This window comes from Schistocerca cancellata, chromosome 5 (assembly GCF_023864275.1).
Source record: "Schistocerca cancellata isolate TAMUIC-IGC-003103 chromosome 5, iqSchCanc2.1, whole genome shotgun sequence".
Lineage (NCBI taxonomy): Eukaryota > Metazoa > Arthropoda > Insecta > Orthoptera > Acrididae > Schistocerca > Schistocerca cancellata.
The window spans coordinates 507,230,094-507,248,005 of NC_064630.1; positions in this window are offsets into that span (position 1 = coordinate 507,230,094).

Below are 17,912 nucleotides of genomic sequence, written 5' to 3' on the forward strand. Positions count from 1 at the left end.
GGATTAGCCGAGCGGTCTATGGCGTTGTAGTCACGGACTGTGCGGCTGGTCCTGGCGGAGGTTCGAGTCCTCCCTTGGGCATGGGTGTGTGTGTTTGTCCTTAGGATAATTTAGGTTAAGTAGTGTGTAAGCTTAGGGACTGATGACCTTAGCAGTTAAGTCCCATAAGATTTCACAAACATTTGAACATTTTGAACAAATTGCAAATCTATTCACTTGTACACATCTCTGCAGCCATCGTTCAACCCTGTCATCTACGGCCCATTGTGCACTGCAGTTTCGATGGCGCTGGTTTTGGATAATGCCATTTTGTCATGCACAGTATACTTTAATCACAACAACGTGCAAACAGTTTACAAACTTAGACATTTCTGAAATGCTTCCACCCTTGTCCCAAAAGACAATGATCATGCCCTTTTGTGTGTCACATAATTCATTCCGTTTTCACATTACAACGATTGCACTGTTTTTCGTAACCCTCTGATGGACTTACATAATGCAGCCATCTACCGTTTGTGAGTGGTTGTTGTTCGTTGACGTCGAACATAGGTGGTGGTCACATTAATGTGACCGGACTGTGTATATGTATATATATATATATATATATATATATATATATGGCAATGCCCCTGCTCACTCATTATCACACTCACTCACTGACTCATTATCACCCAGCTGAAACCAATATGGATAGAAACTTGAAATCTGCAGAGGGCGTAGATCTTATGCTGCAGGCACTGTTTAAGAGGGGTTTTTCGAAATTCAGCTCCTAAAGGGATGAAACAGGGGATGAAAGGCTTTTTGTAAATATGTCACTATTAAGCCAACTACCTAAATTGGTATTTGGTTTGTCAATCAGAAATTAAAAAAATAATAGTTTCAGCATTTTTGTAAATTAAAGCTACATCTAAGAAAATTGGGCCGGCCGATGTGGCCGAGCGGTTCTAGGCGCTTCAGTCTGGGACCGCGCGACCGCTACTGTCGCAGGTTCGAATCCTGCCTCGGGCATGGATGTGTGTCATTTCCTTAGGTTAGTTAGGTTTAAGTAATTCTAAGTTCCAGGGGACTGAAGACCTCAGATGTTAAGTCACATAGTGCTCAGAGCCATTTGAGCCATTTTTTAAGAAAATTGGGTGTGACTTCTCGGTTGGAAACAGAAAAATAGTGTTTCACTATTTTTGGAAATTCAACCCGCTAAGGCGTAGTGAATGAAAATTTTTATGAAATTATTTCATTCTGAAAGCATTTTCATAGCTAAAACGATGAAAATTTCTTTTTGGCTTCTCTGTTAGAAATTTAAAAAATAGGTGTTTTTACTGTTTCTGAAAATTCAACCCCTAAGTTGGTGAAATAGGGGATGAAAATTATTAAGCAAATAATTCATTATATTACAAAAATATTAAAGCTAAATGTATGAAAATTGGAATTTCACTTGTCGATTATGCAAAAAGAAATATTTGTTAGGGGATGAAGGTTTGTATGAAAATATCGCCACAAGAACGCAAAAGCCATGATAAAAACCTACGACTCCGGCTACCAGAATCGCATTTTGGTCAGAAGTACATTCGGAAAAGACCATGCTTCTATGGCCTTAATTAGCGTGAAAAGTTCAGACGGTTTTGCAATTTGTGAACTACATAAAAATTCGATAAAAAAAACGAAAAAAAAAGTCTGTGCAGACCATAGTCTTACGAGAGTGAAGCAGCAGACGCCAGTCTAGTATATATATGAGAGAGAGAGATTACACAACGGGTTTCTCAACCAGAAAACGCATTTGAGTGATAGTTATTCGTGAGACGATCGTTTTAGGCCTCATGTAAGAAGGGGAGAGATCTACGAGCACACGTTGGAAGTCGAATGCATCAATACCGTGGCTATCGAGACTGTGGTTTATCGTTCCGTCAAACTGCTGCTTGTGTTGTTCGAGATCCCATGACTGTCACACGAGTATGGAGTCCTCGGGTTCAGGAGGGCCGTGCTCAGTGCCATGCAAGATCTCAGAAGTCCCTCGAGACTAACGCCCGAGAGATCAAACTTTGTTCATCAGTCGTGCAAGACTGTATAGCTGTGTCACATACTTTGATTCAGGAACTGAGTTTGTTTGCAGCAAGAAAAGTATCCACACGGAAAGTGTGACGACGTATGGAGCACCGAGGGCTCTCAACGCGGCGACCATTGTTGCTGCTCCCCTTGACGAGTCAGCAGAGAAAGGGATGTCGACAGTGGGGCTCCCAAGTCCCAACACGGGACACAGAAGTGGCACCAGATCGCCGTTTGAGACGAGTCCCCCCGTACTGCGTAGAGCATCATTAGGAACGTATTCTTGTATAGAGGCTCTGAAGAGCACTTTTTATTAGAGGTGGAGCCCCTCCATGCCCACACCGGCATGATAGGCAACTCAAAACGTCTACTGCCCTCTCTGCATAAGGGTTAGTTTTCATTAAAGTGAGGTCTTGCAGGATGTGGGTACTGCGATGTTTGCGTACGTCTGGTTAAGGTTAACCATTAATAAGCGCTCATCTGAAGATAGATTGGGTCGAAAGTCGAACGAAGGGTAGCGGTTTGAAGGGCAGAGGAAAAAAAAGTGCCAAGGCAAGAGCCAAGGGGAAAAGACCTCTGCGATAGTTAGGTCGGGTGGTAAGAGCAGTAGCGGATGTCTGCGACATGTCATGCAGTGCTAGGCTTTGTTAGTAGTGGGTATCATGCATGTCGATACCTTTGACGTTGTGCGGTGCTGTTACTCGGAGGCTGCTGCTGGATGCCGGTGTTGATCTCTCGGTTAGCGTCAGCAAACCTGCAAAAGTTAGGTTCATCATCGTTTTGTGTCTGATAGGTCATACACCAGATGCACAGTGTAGGGTGATGTTGGCGATTTGTTTGTGCGTCAGTGGGCGAGCTCGTCGGTTTCCCTGCTGTAGCCTTTTGGTCGGTTTTAGTAGCAGCTGGTATTTCCAGTCAACGTTGTTGATATGCAGGGGCTTGCCGACGTTTGTCGCTTGTTGCTGTGTGTTATCTTGTCATAGGTGGTTATGCACGAGCTTTGGCAGGTTGTATACTCTAAGGGGAAGGGGGAGGAGAGGGGGTGGGGGGTGCCCTCCCCGAAAGTTATACAAATTGGTCACAAATTTATATTCATACAGGTACCGACGGAAAACACAAAACTGTAAATTTTGGCGAGAGATGGGTGAATGTGTGATACTGCAACCCAATCTCAACGCACAGCTGGCAAGGATGGTAAACAGAGGACACGTCGATACCGGGGCATAAAGTCTTTGCACATTTCAATCCGTGTTCTCAGTTGGACGGCAATAGGGTATTTACTGTTTTCTCGAAATCTTTTTAAATGATTAATTATGTCATTTTAAGCTCTTTTTCCCTTGAATTTTAGTATTCTGTTATAGAAATGGAAATAAAATTCAAATAATTGGAAAGCCCACTAAAACGCTCCATTCCAGTCCTGTGACGCCTGTGAGTCATTGGCTAGCTCGCTGCTCCTTCTGCCATAAAGATAATTCACAGTGGTGTCTTGTTTTGGAATTTACGTTTCGGAAAATGGGTTACAAATGGTGTGTAGTACCACACTGTACAAATGCATCTATAAAAACTCCTGAAAAATTGTTTTTAAGTGTTCCAAATAATGTGAAGATGCGTAAAATGTGGTTGCACTGTACCGGCAAAATGTCACCACGTCGATGCCCAAGTTCCCTAACGTAATTAAAAAGTCTTCACTCTGAAGTTAACATTAATTTATCTCGGAGATAAGCTTTCCCACTCTCACCAGGAAGGATAGCGTCATTCAACGAAATCGAACTCTTAGATTATTCGGTAGCTCAGTTATCTGAGAGGTAGACGTTCGAATTTTGAGAGATGATATCCATAGACCGCTGGTTCGAATACATCCTGAAAGAATTTAAGCGCATGTAAACGGCAAGGAAAGCAAAATATACCTTGTTTTTGATCGTTGTGGTGAAGTTTTGTAGTTTTGATTTGGTTTCAACATGAGAGAATTGTGAGTCATTTTACAAATAAGTTTACTTTAACTTATGTTTGTAATCACTGTTTACACACGTCACGTTCAAAAATATGTTATCTAGTTAATGTGACCACCTACTTTATTATAAACAATGGTTTTTTATCTTTGTACTGTCCACTTAAGATCCTTATTGTTTAAACTTCTGAAGTTTCATCTCTGCGTATACAAAACCTCATCATCCTACACCTCGTTGACTGTGGGCATATGGTGATATCTTCACTACTAGCAATGCTTTCCAAAAGAGTGAACTATTTGTACGCAAAATAAACGCATTTATCCTCAGTTGTCCATTTCTCAGACTAAGGTTAATGTGAAGCTTGCTGTATATATAGTAGATCTCGCCATCGAAACCACTGAACAATGAATTCTTGCTGACACTATTTTCGTATTTCGCTTAAATCTTTTAAAGATAATGACCCTTCTAGGATTCGAACCCGTGTGCTCTTTACCTGCAATCAGTTGCACTATCCACTGCAACAAAGAGCGCCTGCTCAGAGCGATATCCGTGCTGAGAGCCTTGTAAAGAGCAAATCAGCACTAAGGTATGCCAAGAATAGTTTTATTGTAATCTACGTCGACAAGCTAATTACAAGATATGGAGCCTTTTGCGAGAGTTCTACAATTCCTTACTTTTGAGCGAGATGAATGATGTTGCAGGGATCACGGAAAAGAATGTCCGTCGTTGGACATATCGCCACCCTAAATGGATGGAGCATAAACGCATCAACTTTAGGAAGTTTTCCACTATCAGCGTTCACAAAATTCTTTAAATTACTTAAAAGTTTTAATTGCATTTTCCATCAATAATTAGCTAAACTGTTTGCAGAAAAAGTTCGTAAAAACCTAGCAACTTCAGCTAACACTCCTATTACACACGTATAGCTTCATCTTACTCCTAGTCTGTGACGTCACTACAGCTTCAGCCAATAACAGAGCGTTTTCGATCACGTGACCAAATCATAGTATTTAACGATTTTTAAGCTTTAATTACATACAAATAACAAATATTTTGTGAGAACATTGACCTAAATGCTATTTGAATGTCATAATGCTCAGAATAACAACAATCCGAACCATATTTTTAATATAGGAAAGCAGTGAGATACACGAAAATCTCCTAATGGTATTATAGCATCCAAAAGGTAAGGATTAACCAATATGGGGATTTGACGATGTCGTTTGTCAATCACTAAATGGTATGATGCATTTTCTGCCTCCGGGTATACCCAGAAAACCAAAACCAAACAACGTGTTTTCTACGCGAAGCATTTTCAAGAAAACGATCGCCAGTTTCTTTGGTCACATTAGACATGTAGCGAGCATTGCTTTAGAGGATCGAAGGACAGTTAATGCTAAATGGTACACAACATTTTATTTGTCCAAGTCATAGACGAAATCAGGAAAAAAAATGAAGTCATCGCCTCATTCTGTATCATGACAATGCCTGCTATCAAACAGCAAGTGAAACAATTAATTATCTGATGGAGAACACCATAGGCTTGATGCCTCAACGCCCGTATTCACCTGACGACGTTTTTTCTTCTCTTATGTCAAACAAAAAATCGGTGGACACTAAACTTTTTCACCCGCTGATATCTTCAAAAGCCGGCCGCGGTGGTCTCGCGGTTCTAGGCACTCAGTCCGGAGCCGCGCGACTGCTACGGTCGCAGGTTCGAATCCTGCCTCGGGCATGGATGTGTGTGATGTCCTTAGGTCAGTTAGGTTTAAATAGTTCTAAGTTCTAGGGGACTGATGACCACAGATGTTAAGTCTCATAGTGCTCAGAGCCAACCATTTTTTTGAAGATGAAATTCCGTCAGAACTACTGGTAGCCTTGGGAGAGCCATCCATGACAGAACTCTTCCATCTGGTATGCAAGATGTATAAGACAGGCGAAATACTCTCACACTCCAAGAAGAATATAGTAACTCCAGTTCCACAGAAAGCAGTCGCGACAGGTGTCAAATTACCGAGGTATTACTTGAATAAGTCATAGTTTCAAAGTACTAACACAAATTCTTTACGGTATAAATTAAAAACTGGTAGAAGCTGACATTGGGAAAGATCTGCTTGGATTCCTAATACACTCCTGGAAATGGAAAAAAGAACACATTGACACCGGTGTGTCAGACCCACCATACTTGCTCCGGACACTGCGAGAGGGCTGTACAAGCAATGATCACACGCACGGCACAGCGGACACACCAGGAACCGCGGTGTTGGCCGTCGAATGGCGCTAGCTGCGCAGCATTTGTGCACCGCCGCCGTCAGTGTCAGCCAGTTTGCCGTGGCATACGGAGCTCCATCGCAGTCTTTAACACTGGTAGCATGCCGCGACAGCGTGGACGTGAACCGTATGTGCAGTTGACGGACTTTGAGCGAGGGCGTATAGTGGGCATGCGGGAGGCCGGGTGGACGTACCGCCGAATTGCTCAACACGTGGGGCGTGAGGTCTCCACAGTACATCGATGTTGTCGCCAGTGGTCGGCGGAAGGTGCACGTGCCCGTCGACCTGGGACCGGACCACAGCGACGCACGGATGCACGCCAAGACCGTAGGATCCTACGCAGTGCCGTAGGGGACCGCACCGCCACTTCCCAGCAAATTAGGGACACTGTTCCTCCTGGGGTATCGGCGAGGACCATTCGCAACCGTCTCCATGAAGCTGGGCTACGGTCCCGCACACCGTTAGGCCGTCTTCCGCTCACGCCCCAACATCGTGCAGCCCGCCTCCAGTGGTGTCGCGACAGGCGTGAATGGAGGGACGAATGGAGACGTGTCGTCTTCAGCGATGAGAGTCGCTTCTGCCTTGGTGCCAATGATGGTCGTATGCGTGTTTGGCGCCGTGCAGGTGAGCGCCACAATCAGGACTGCATACGACCGAGGCACACAGGGCCAACACCCGGCATCATGGTGTGGGGAGCGATCTCCTACACTGGCCGTACACCACTGGTGATCGTCGAGGGGACACTGAATAGTGCACGGTACATCCAAACCGTCATCGAACCCATCGTTCTACCATTCCTAGACCGGCAAGGGAACTTGCTGTTCCAACAGGACAATGCACGTCCGCATGTATCCCGTGCCACCCAACGTGCTCTAGAAGGTGTAAGTCAACTACCCTGGCCAGCAAGATCTCAGGATCTGTCCCCCATTGAGCATGTTTGGGACTGGATGAAGCGTCGTCTCACGCGGTCTGCACGTCCAGCACGAACGCTGGTCCAACTGAGGCGCCGGGTGGAAATGGCATGGCAAGCCGTTCCACAGGACTACATCCAGCATCTCTACGATCGTCTCCATGGGAGAATAGCAGCCTGCATTGCTGCGAAAGGTGGATATACACTGTACTAGTGCCGACATTGTGCATGCTCTGTTGCCTGTGTCTATGTGCCTGTGGTTCTGTCAGTGTGATCATGTGATGTATCTGACCCCAGGAATGTGTCAATAAAGTGTCCCCTTCCTGGGACAATGAATTCACGGTGTTCTTATTTCAATTTCCAGGAGTGTAGATGCAGGAACACGCGAGGCGGTACTGACCCAACCACTTAACTTAGAAGATACGTTCAGTCAAGGCAAACCTACGTTTTTAGCATTTGTAGGCTTAGATAAAGCTTTTGACAATGTTGACTGGAATACTCTCTTCGAAATTCTGAAGGTAGCAGGAGTAAAATACAAGGAGCGAAAGATTGTATACAACTTGTACAGAAACCCGACGGCAGTTACGAGAGTCGAGGGTCATGAAAGGGAGGCAGTGGTTGAAAAGAGGGTGAGATACGGTTGTACCCTCTCCGCGATGTTATTCAGTGTGTACATTGAAGAAGCAGTAAAGGAAATCAAAGAAACAATTGGAGTAGGAATTAGAGTTCAGAGAAAAGAAATAAAAACTATGATCTTTGCTGATGACATCGTAATTATGTCAGAGACAGCAACGGTCTTGAAGGAGCAGTTTAACGGAATGGGCAGTGTCTTGAAAGGAGGATATAAGATGAACATTGACATAAGTAGAACAAGGATAATGGAGCGTAGTGGAATTAAATCAGATGATGCTAAAGGAATCAGATTAGGAAACGAGTCACTTAAAGCAGTAGATGTGTTTTGCTATTCGCTATGGTCGCAGGTTCGAATCCTGCCTCGGGCATGGATGTGTGTGATGTCCTTAGGTTAGTTAGGTTTAAGTAGTTCTAAGTTCTAGGGGACTGATGACCTCAGATGTTAAGTCCCATAGTGCTCAGAGCCATTTGAACCATTTTTGTTTTGCTATTTGGGCAACAAAACAATTGATGATGGCCAAAGTAGAGAGGATATAAACTGTAGACTAGCAATGGCAAGAAAAGTGTTTCTGAAGAAGAGAAATTTGTTTACATCGAATATAGATATAAGGGTTAGGAAGTCTTTTCTGAAGGTATTGGTCTCCGTATAGCCATGTATTGAAACATAGACGATCAACCGTTCAGACAAAAAGAGAATAGAAGCTTTCAAAATGTCATGCTTCGGAAAAATGCTGAGGATCAGATGAGTCGATCACGCAGCTATTGAGGAAGTACTGAATAGAATTGGGGAGACAAGAAATTTGTGGGACAACTTGACCAAAAGATTGATCGGTTGATAGGACACATCAAGGAATCACGAATTTAGTATTGGACGGAAGTTTGGGCGGTAAAAATCGTAGAGGGAGACCAAGACATGAACACTGTAAGCAGTTTCAGAAAGATGAAGGTTGCATTAGCTATTCGGAGATAAGAGGCTCGCACAGGATAGGGTGGGGTGGAGAGCTGCATCAAACCGTTCTTAGGACTGAAGACTATAACAACAACCGTCTTGAACAGTGTGAACACGCAGGCATTACAATGCCTCCAGTGCGGTATCTATTACCGGCCCCGACACTTAACTATACGTTACGGTCCAGGATGCTCCTTTAAACACAGACTTCCAGCTGGAAGAGAGTGACGCCGTTGCAGCCAGTGGCGAACGCGTTTGCAGGAGTATTATTCGGTTTACGAAGCTGTTAATGCGCAGCTTCCAAACGCAGAGTCCTCTGCCAAGGCCGTTTGCAGGCTCTGCTGCAGACCTTCCAAGGCTGCGGACACGTGACGGTGCCTCGAACATAAGAACACCATTATTAATCCCGGCTGCACGGCTTCTTCGCTAGTAGTTACAGGGCTTAATTTGAGCGAAGGACGTCGTTCTGCGCGTTAAGAGGCTCCTCCTAGCGACGCGAACGGCAGTCCTCCCCCCCCCCCGGCCCTTCCTGTTGACAAGAAATGGTACTCCTACTGGATAAAGCCGCAGTTGCAACTCTGCAGGTGTATCTCTCAGGTGAACATGACGCGTGCTACGCACACTCACGATTCAAGTTATCGGTGCATCTTGACGTCAGCAGACGAAGATCTGTCGATTACAACAGTAAACACAGCGAATCATTTCACTGTATTGGATTTCATATATAGTGTGTTCAAATGAAAAGATACGAAACGTCGTAGCAATCATCACGGTTAAAACTTGCATATGCCGCTTTCAGATAATATAGTGAGACATCTAGGGAATAGAAGTAGTATGCCGTCATCTCACCCTAAAAAATACAAGGCTATGCCCTCAGCGGGGAAGGCGATGCTTACCGTCTTTTCGATTCTCATCGAATTTCTCGAACACGGAAAAACCATTAACAGTGACGTGGAATGTGAGAATCTCCGTAGCCTACATAAATCCATCGAGAGCAAATGGCCTGGGCGTCTCACGGAGAGAGTGATTCTGCTCTACGGTAAATCACGTCCACACCTCTCCAAAGTCACACTAAGTCTAATGGCGGAGTTAAAGCGGGAACAGCTTGAGCATTTGCCGGACATATCACTCTACGACTTCCATGTGTTTGGTCCATTAAAACAAGCGTCTCCAAGGGAAGCATCCCTACTCGCACGACGAACTGAGCGACACGTTGGTGGACGACCGGTTCCTGTCACAGCCATAGGAATTCTGGGAACAGGGAATCTTTCGGCTAGTGAAACAGTGAGATAGATGTCCTCAGGATCTGGTGATACTTTTGAACAAAGACCTCAGTTTCGTTGTTTCGCACGTTTTCTTTTGAACACCTCTTGTATTTTACCACAAGTGTGACACTTTCTGGCGTCTAGACTACCTAATATATCAACAGATAATTTGTAGTTGGCAAACGGTTATTTTATCAGTGTTGGTTGTTTTCAAATGCCTCTTCAGATCTTTGACACTGCTCCCAGTGTGCCGAGAACCACTGGGATCACTTTCACTGCTTTACGTCAGAGTCGCTGTAGTTCGATTTTTAAATATTTGTCTTTGCCAAGTTTTACAAGTTGTTTCTCGTAGATTCCGGTACCACCTGTAATGCCCATGTCAGTGACCCAAACTTCCCTTTTCTCCACAATTGTGACTTCCCTTGTATTGTATTCCAGCAGGCTGGCCGCGGTGGCCGTGCGGTTCTGGCGCTGCAGTCCGGAACCGCGGGACTGCTACGGTCGCAGGTTCGAATCCTGCCTCGGGCATGGGTGTGTGTGATGTCCTTAGGTTAGTTAGGTTTAACTAGTTCTAAGTTCTAGGGGACTTATGACCTAAGATGTTGAGTCCCATAGTGCTCAGAGCCATTTGAACCCATTTGTATTCCAGCATTTGATTTGTCTGAAGTAGGAAGTATGTTGGTATCCGAGAACTTCTTCTGACTTGTGGTCCTGTCAGTTCGTTGACACAGCATACGGCAACTTTACAAACTTTCCAGGGGATCGTTCGTATCGCATCATTGGGCCTCTGCTTATAATTAGTCTGAGCAATCTTCTTGCAACAGTGTAGAGGGATCCTGACTCAGTTTTCAGGCTAGCGAATGGGAAGCTGCTGCTGTACACGTAATGTAAACCAAACATAGTCACTATGGTCCTGACCTCACCTGACAGTGTGTTAGTTGGTTGAGCCGGCCGCGGTGGTCTCGCGGTTCTAGGCGCGCAGTCCGGAACCGCGCGACTGCTACGGTCGCAGGTTCGAATCCTGCCTCGGGCATGGATGTGTGTGATGCCCTTAGGTTAGTTAGGTTTAAGTAGTTCTAAGTTCTAGGGGACTGATGACCACAGCTGTTAAGTCCCATAGTGCTCAGAGCCATTTTTTTTTAGTTAGTTGACTCGGGGGGAGGGGACCAAACAGCGACGTCACCGGTCACATCGGATTAGGTAAGGAACTCGGCCATGCCCTTTCAAAGAAACCATCCGGCATTTGCCTGAAGTGATTTAGGGAAATCACGGAAAACCTAAAGCATGATGGGAGGACGCGGGTTTGAACCGCCGTCCAACCGAATGCGAGTCCAGTGTGCTAACCACTCCGCCACATTGCTCGGTGATAGTATGTGTAGTGCTACGTTACGAAATAATGTGTGGACAGTGTGCGTAGTGTGTCCACTGAGTGGGAGTGAGAAGTGCAGCACTTTTACATTATTAAATAACTTCTTTGCAAAACTATTGTACATTAGGAAGCACTGTTTTAAACGGAATGACCTTGTATTCGGGATGGGGGAGGTTCCAGTCTTTATCCGGCTATCATAATTTAGGTTTTCCGTGGTTTCATTAAATTAATTAAAGCAAATGCCAGGATGGTCCCCACTTCCAGGCAACGACCGACTATCTGTCCCATCCTTGTCAAACTAGACCTGTAAGCTTCTAAATGCCGATATATATGAATTACGTTATTTTTGTTGTTCTTAAATCTCCAATATCTTGTAAAAGTTATTTAAGGATGAATAAAACTGCTGCTGTAGTCAATTGTTTCTTCATCTTCTTGGGTCTACACTTTTGGTTATTGTTATTATTATTATTATTATTATTATTATTATTATTATTATTACTATTATTAATTGAAACACAGAAGTAAGAAATTTGGGGTCAAGAAAAAATTTGCGAGACTGTCGGCTTTGACCAATGACGTAATGGTAATGGCACTTCTTCTTGGGCGATTTTGAATTCCGTTTGTTTATAGCGCTTTTTGTTGTTATATTTTCCTAGGCTTCGGGAGTGGTGGTATAATAAGGGGAGTTGTCATACATCACAAACTTGAAGCCGACGTCCGCCATGTTAGTTGCTAGAAACATTAAGAACGAAAAATAACATAAATAGTAGTCTGCTAATGTGTTGAGGAATCTGATATGACGGAGCCGGCTTCAAAGCAATGTACAGTCAAAGACTGTACCGTCACCTCCTCTTCTTATATCTTTATGGTTTCGAATGAAATTATACTTTTAATCTCTGCTCTGTATGAGAAACAAAATACTCTTTCTTCTGTTTCATAGGGAATTATAATATTTAGTCAATTCGTACTGCTTATCGTGCTGTCTATACAGCCATAGGGCTGTTTTCTACGATACTAGGTTCGTGTTCTTTTGGATAGATAGTTTATGTTCTTTGCGACAACCATTTCCATTTATTACCGATAAATACCTAGAGTCGTAACCTCGGATCTCAGTATAAACTTGAGTTACGAAAATAAAGTTTATTTTCCAGTACTAGCTTAGAATTATTTACGACACGTACTTTATTTTTAATCCGTAGTGCGTATCGTGCCTGTTCTTGGTAAAGCTGTTAATCTGTTTTTACGATACTTGTTTGATTTCTTTCCGACAAATAGTCGAAGTTGCTCTTGTTAAATTCTTATACGATTTGTTACTGAAAAGTACATATATTCGAATTTGTTTGTCGCAGCCTTCACTTGAGCTATGTATTTTCCGACAGGCCTATTAGCAAAGTTTAATTACAATAAACAAATTTTTAGTTAGTACTGTGCGTCTTGGCGCTCATTACAGCTGTGGAAGATCTTTCCAAGAAATGTTTCTCTTCTTTATAAGTTATGTAACTGATCAATATAATCATCTGTTGGATGTTTTAGTGCCTCTTACCAACTGTGCTTGCTAGGAAAAATAGGAGAGAAATTCCGCCTTATGCAAAAACCCTTTTGGCCACACTTTTAGATCGTGATAGTTGCAATGTAACTATTCTTTCTGGTGTATTAAATTCTCGTAATCAAAAGTGTCATGTGTATTTTTCAAAATATCGCCAGTGATGTAACATAAAAGTCTCCACGTTGATTAAATAGCAGTCACATGTTCACCATGTCACTGGTCAAAGCCGATTACTAGTGTCACAATTTTCTCTTTATCCTAAATCCCCAGTTAGAATTCTATTAATATCTTAATCTGCTAAGGGGCGTTGATATATATCAACGGGGACAGGCGAAAATGTGTGCCCCGACCGGGATTCGAACACGGGATCTCCTGCTTATATTGCAGACGCTCTATCCATCTGAGCCACCGGGGGAACAGAGGACAGAAGGGACTACCTCCGCATACCTCTCGCGAGACCCACATTCTCACCTTGTATGTCCACACATTACATTGGTAGTGTCCCACCCCAACACACTCATTACTCGTGGAAGACATTCTTACCAAGTCCCGTAAGAGTTCGGGGAATATGTGTGCATCCGCACAGAAGAAGGTCATGGTCGGTGTTGCCAGAACTATGTACTTATATGGATATGGTGTCTGTTCTTTCGGACCCCCGTTTTTTATTGCAGATTACTATTCTACGCCAAAATCTACGTACGTTTTGTATGAAGCATTTCTTAGTTTCACCATAGACGGCGCAGTAGTTGGAGGAATAGACATCGATACGCAATCGTAATTAACGAAATGCTACGTAATGGCTCTTGAATATCCAATGGCACGTGTGACTCCACCTCCATGCTGCGTGGGTAGGGTAGACCAGTATTTCATAACTTCTAATTGGAAACCCCTTTCGCAACGTTGTATTACTCCGTCCTACTCGATGCACCACCGTGGCCGTGTAGCGAGCTACGTCCTATTACATTAGATTAGTTTTTCGTTCCATAGATCCGTGCTGAGGAGATCCTCGTGGATGTGGAACATGTCAATTCCTTTTTTTTATGCTGAAATAACAATAGTAATAGTATGAATATATACAATACATCATTTGTTTCTATTAAAAAATTCGTCAATGGAGTAGAAGGAGTTGGCCACTAGTAAGTCTTTCAGGCTCCTTTTAAACTGATATTTATTTGTAACTAATTTTTTTATATTTGCTGGCAAATTATTGAAGATGAGTGTTTCTGAGTAGTGGACCCTTTTTGAACTAAAGTAAGTGCTTTTAAGTCCTTGTGCAGATCATTTTTGTTCCTGGTATTGTATGTATGAACTGAGCTGAATATAAATAGAAATGTACATTAGAAGTGTTCTATCTCGGAAACCATTCGGAATAGGGCATATATCCACATAAAATTTTTTTTTGTTCAGAATCACTAATGCTATCTCCCGTCAAAACACGTACTTTTCCCCCTAACTCACCCGTACGGAATCGTCTGTGTGCGAGTTCTAGTCGCACTTGGCCAATTTTCCAGTTTTCTAGTAAGGATCTATTGTCCTTAACGTCTTTATTAGTCAACGTATTGACATAACCCGTTAACATGATTGTTTGCATACTCACTAGCCGCAGGTACAGGCCAAGTTATTTTGTGCACACACTACACGCTGCGGATTGATGCGGCTGGAAACTCAAGAAGATTTTACTGCATTCTACCCCTTCCCTCTCCATGAAACTTTTATGGGTGACCCTTGTCCCCTAGATCAGATGCCAGATACGCTCTTGGACTACAATAAAAATTTATCTGTCATATCGCTTACCATTACCGCCACTTCTATGGAGCAAATTTGTTTTATTAGTTCGAAAATATTGTGAGGTGTTCACAATAAGCTTACATAAGAGCTTGCCCTAGTAGAGGCCATGCCCCAGCGACGCAGAGATTTGGTTTACTCATTTACGTGCAAGAAAAGAGAAGTTACCTGTTCTGTAGTTGCCTGCATGATGTTATTCATGCCAAGATGGTAAAATTTAACGGATAGGCCACTCCCGGCTTATACGCTGCTATCGCTCCCCTCCCTCCTCTACAACTACTGTTCTTACTTAATAGAGCTGGAACCGCTGTATAGTTACAGGGTTAAAACTATAATGAGACTGCTCAAAGTAGCACAACGTTGCATAATCAGCTTTACCGTCTCTCGCAGACTCATATGTTTATCGTTTATGTTAAGTATCAGATTAACGTATAACGTTTTGGCATAAGTCCCACCGCCACACCTTCACCTGCACATGTTAGGCAATAAATTCTGCCTGACTCATGTAGTACTATCACCGTCAGAGGGTGGTACGGGACCACGAGTCCCACCGCCACACCTCCAAAGTGAATTGCAGTGACGCAGTCACTGCACAGTGGAAATTTACTGGCTCACCAACACAGTTAGACCGCAATAGACCGGTGATGCTGTATTGTAACCTATCACCCCGGACTACAAGTCCATTAAAAAAAAAAAAAAAAAAAAAAAAAAATAACGTTTTGGATGAGTGGTGCTCCATAGCTCTTACATATATACGAAGTTCATACATCCTGGAACCGAGAATCTGAACAATTTTTGGCTTCCTTCGGCATGGGTACTGGCAAGCGACCGGTCCTGAGAATTTTCAGATCGTATCAAAATCTCCGTAGTAGTTCCTCAGACAAGCACGGACATACAAAATGAAGCGAGCAGGGGACTCCACTTTATATATGTGGATATAGGTTTCAAAAAATGGTTCAAATGGCTCTGAGCACTATGCGACTTAACTTCGGAGGTTATCAGTCGCCTAGAACTTACAACTAATTAAACCTAAGGACATCACACACATCCATGCCCGAGGCAGGATTCGAACCTGCGACCGTAGCGGTCGCTCGGCTCCAGACTGTAGCGCCTAGAACCGCACGGCCACTCCGGCGGGCTAGAAGGTTTCATAAAATATTTTTGTTTAGTTACTAAAACATGATTACGGCTTATATTTTATGTTTGCGTGCAGTAATGTACTTCTATTACTCCTTTGACGGATGATTGCAATGTATATTCTAATCGCAAAAAGGTATTTTTATGTGAAATAATTACAATTTTCAGATTTTTTACTTCTACTGTGAAATCTGCTTCTTCTCAAATTTCATTATTGCACATCAACCCTGGAAGTGCCCTACAGGTTTTGATGAATGAGTTTTCGAATATCAAAATATATGACGTAAATGGCCGTATCCTTTGACTGAATTGACTTAGAAGCTTAACATTTTTGCACTTCCAACGGCCCATAGACCTTAATATAAGACACAAATTTTAACATGTTGTGTCTACCTGTTCCTGAGAAAAATGGTTCTTAACAGTCGGACAGAAAGACAGACGAACAACAAAGCGATCCCATAAGGGTTCCACACTTTTTATTTGCGTCTGGGACAGTGGACATCACACTGTTGTCTCAGAAATAAATTAAATAGTTCCAATCTGCTAGTCCGACCAAAGTTTACAGGAGGTTTTCCTTGGACATCAGGTGAATGCCGGAGCTGGAAATCCTCTTTCAAACATTCGCAACTGAGATTCCCATTCTCAGCCAGTTGGAATACTTGGCTGAAAATGATGAAAACCTATAACAGTCTGTCCTGCTCTCACAATTTGGGAATGAAAGATGTTATGCAAGTTGAAGAATAATGGTGATGTTGCTTTAAACAATATTTGCGAAAATACGCCCGGACTCTAACAATGGGCTCAGTTTTTCAGACGATGGAGATCTAGGACCTTCTTTACAAATAACAGTAATCCAGATCGCCCACTTCTTTTGTACCAAGCTGACAATTTCTTGTTGACCTCTTAGTGAACTTGTTATGTTCTCCCATTTGAAGACAACTTAACCCTCCAGGTACGTCAAGATACTGAGTGTCTCATCTTCATTGGGACACGCTGAACGATTAAATAATATATTTACAAGCAAATTGTCTTCGTTTATTATAGCACTGGCCCTCGGTTTGAGACATAACTGATTGGAAAGAGAGTTTTCGTAATCTGTGTTGGTTTCTCCCAAAGCGTTTAATTATTCGAGGTCGCTTTGAGCTCTTTAGGAGAACGTGTTACTGGGAAATATACAATCAATAGGAAGATGAGCTAATCACAAATTTTACACATTTAAACAACTACTCTTGCCACTAAACAAAACAGAATTTTTGAAATAAGTTTGTGAATTAACGGAACCTTTCAAATTGCCACAGCAGTTCAACAGGAACAAAAGAACTGCAGTTTTTTCTAGGGTTTCATGAAATGGCATTCAGAATTTTCCTTTGGTGTGACCAATTTACCAGCCTTCAAAGAACACAAGGTTTCAACAAAGAACAATACATTGTAATTCTGAATGCATATAACGACATTGAGATTACTGTTCTATTTAATTTTAGTCTCGTGTTGACATTTATAATATTTCGTTTCTCATGCAGTGTGTCTGGTGTTAGAAACAGTCTCTTTAAAATATAATTAATGCCATAAAAACGTTTTTTTTACTGTTTTACTTATTTCAGTTTTTTTAATATTTAGTTAGTTGTGTATTGTCACCATAAAACAGTTTATTGTAATTCATACGTATAATTCTCATAAAAGTGCAGTAAAGCTTGTGTGTCTGCCACTGGGGCAACTTGCCATTTGGCTGAAAAGCTGAAACAACTGCGGCCAGACATCCACAATAAAATTCCGACCAAAAAAAGTGATGACGTAGGTGGCGGTTGAAGTAAAAAGAAAATGTGTTCTTATGTTAGTTTGTTCTCAAAATAAGTACAGGGTGTTTATAAATGAATATCGATGCTCTAACGCTTTATAATATTTATTACATTAAACTTACAGTTACAAATGATATGTCAAATAAAAGAGCAACTCAAACAGTTTTACCAAGAACCTTATAAATGTTCGCTGGCATAGCGAAGTACGCCATTGGTTGAACTTCACAGTACCCAAGCGCTGGATAGGCCGCAAGGGGCCCAA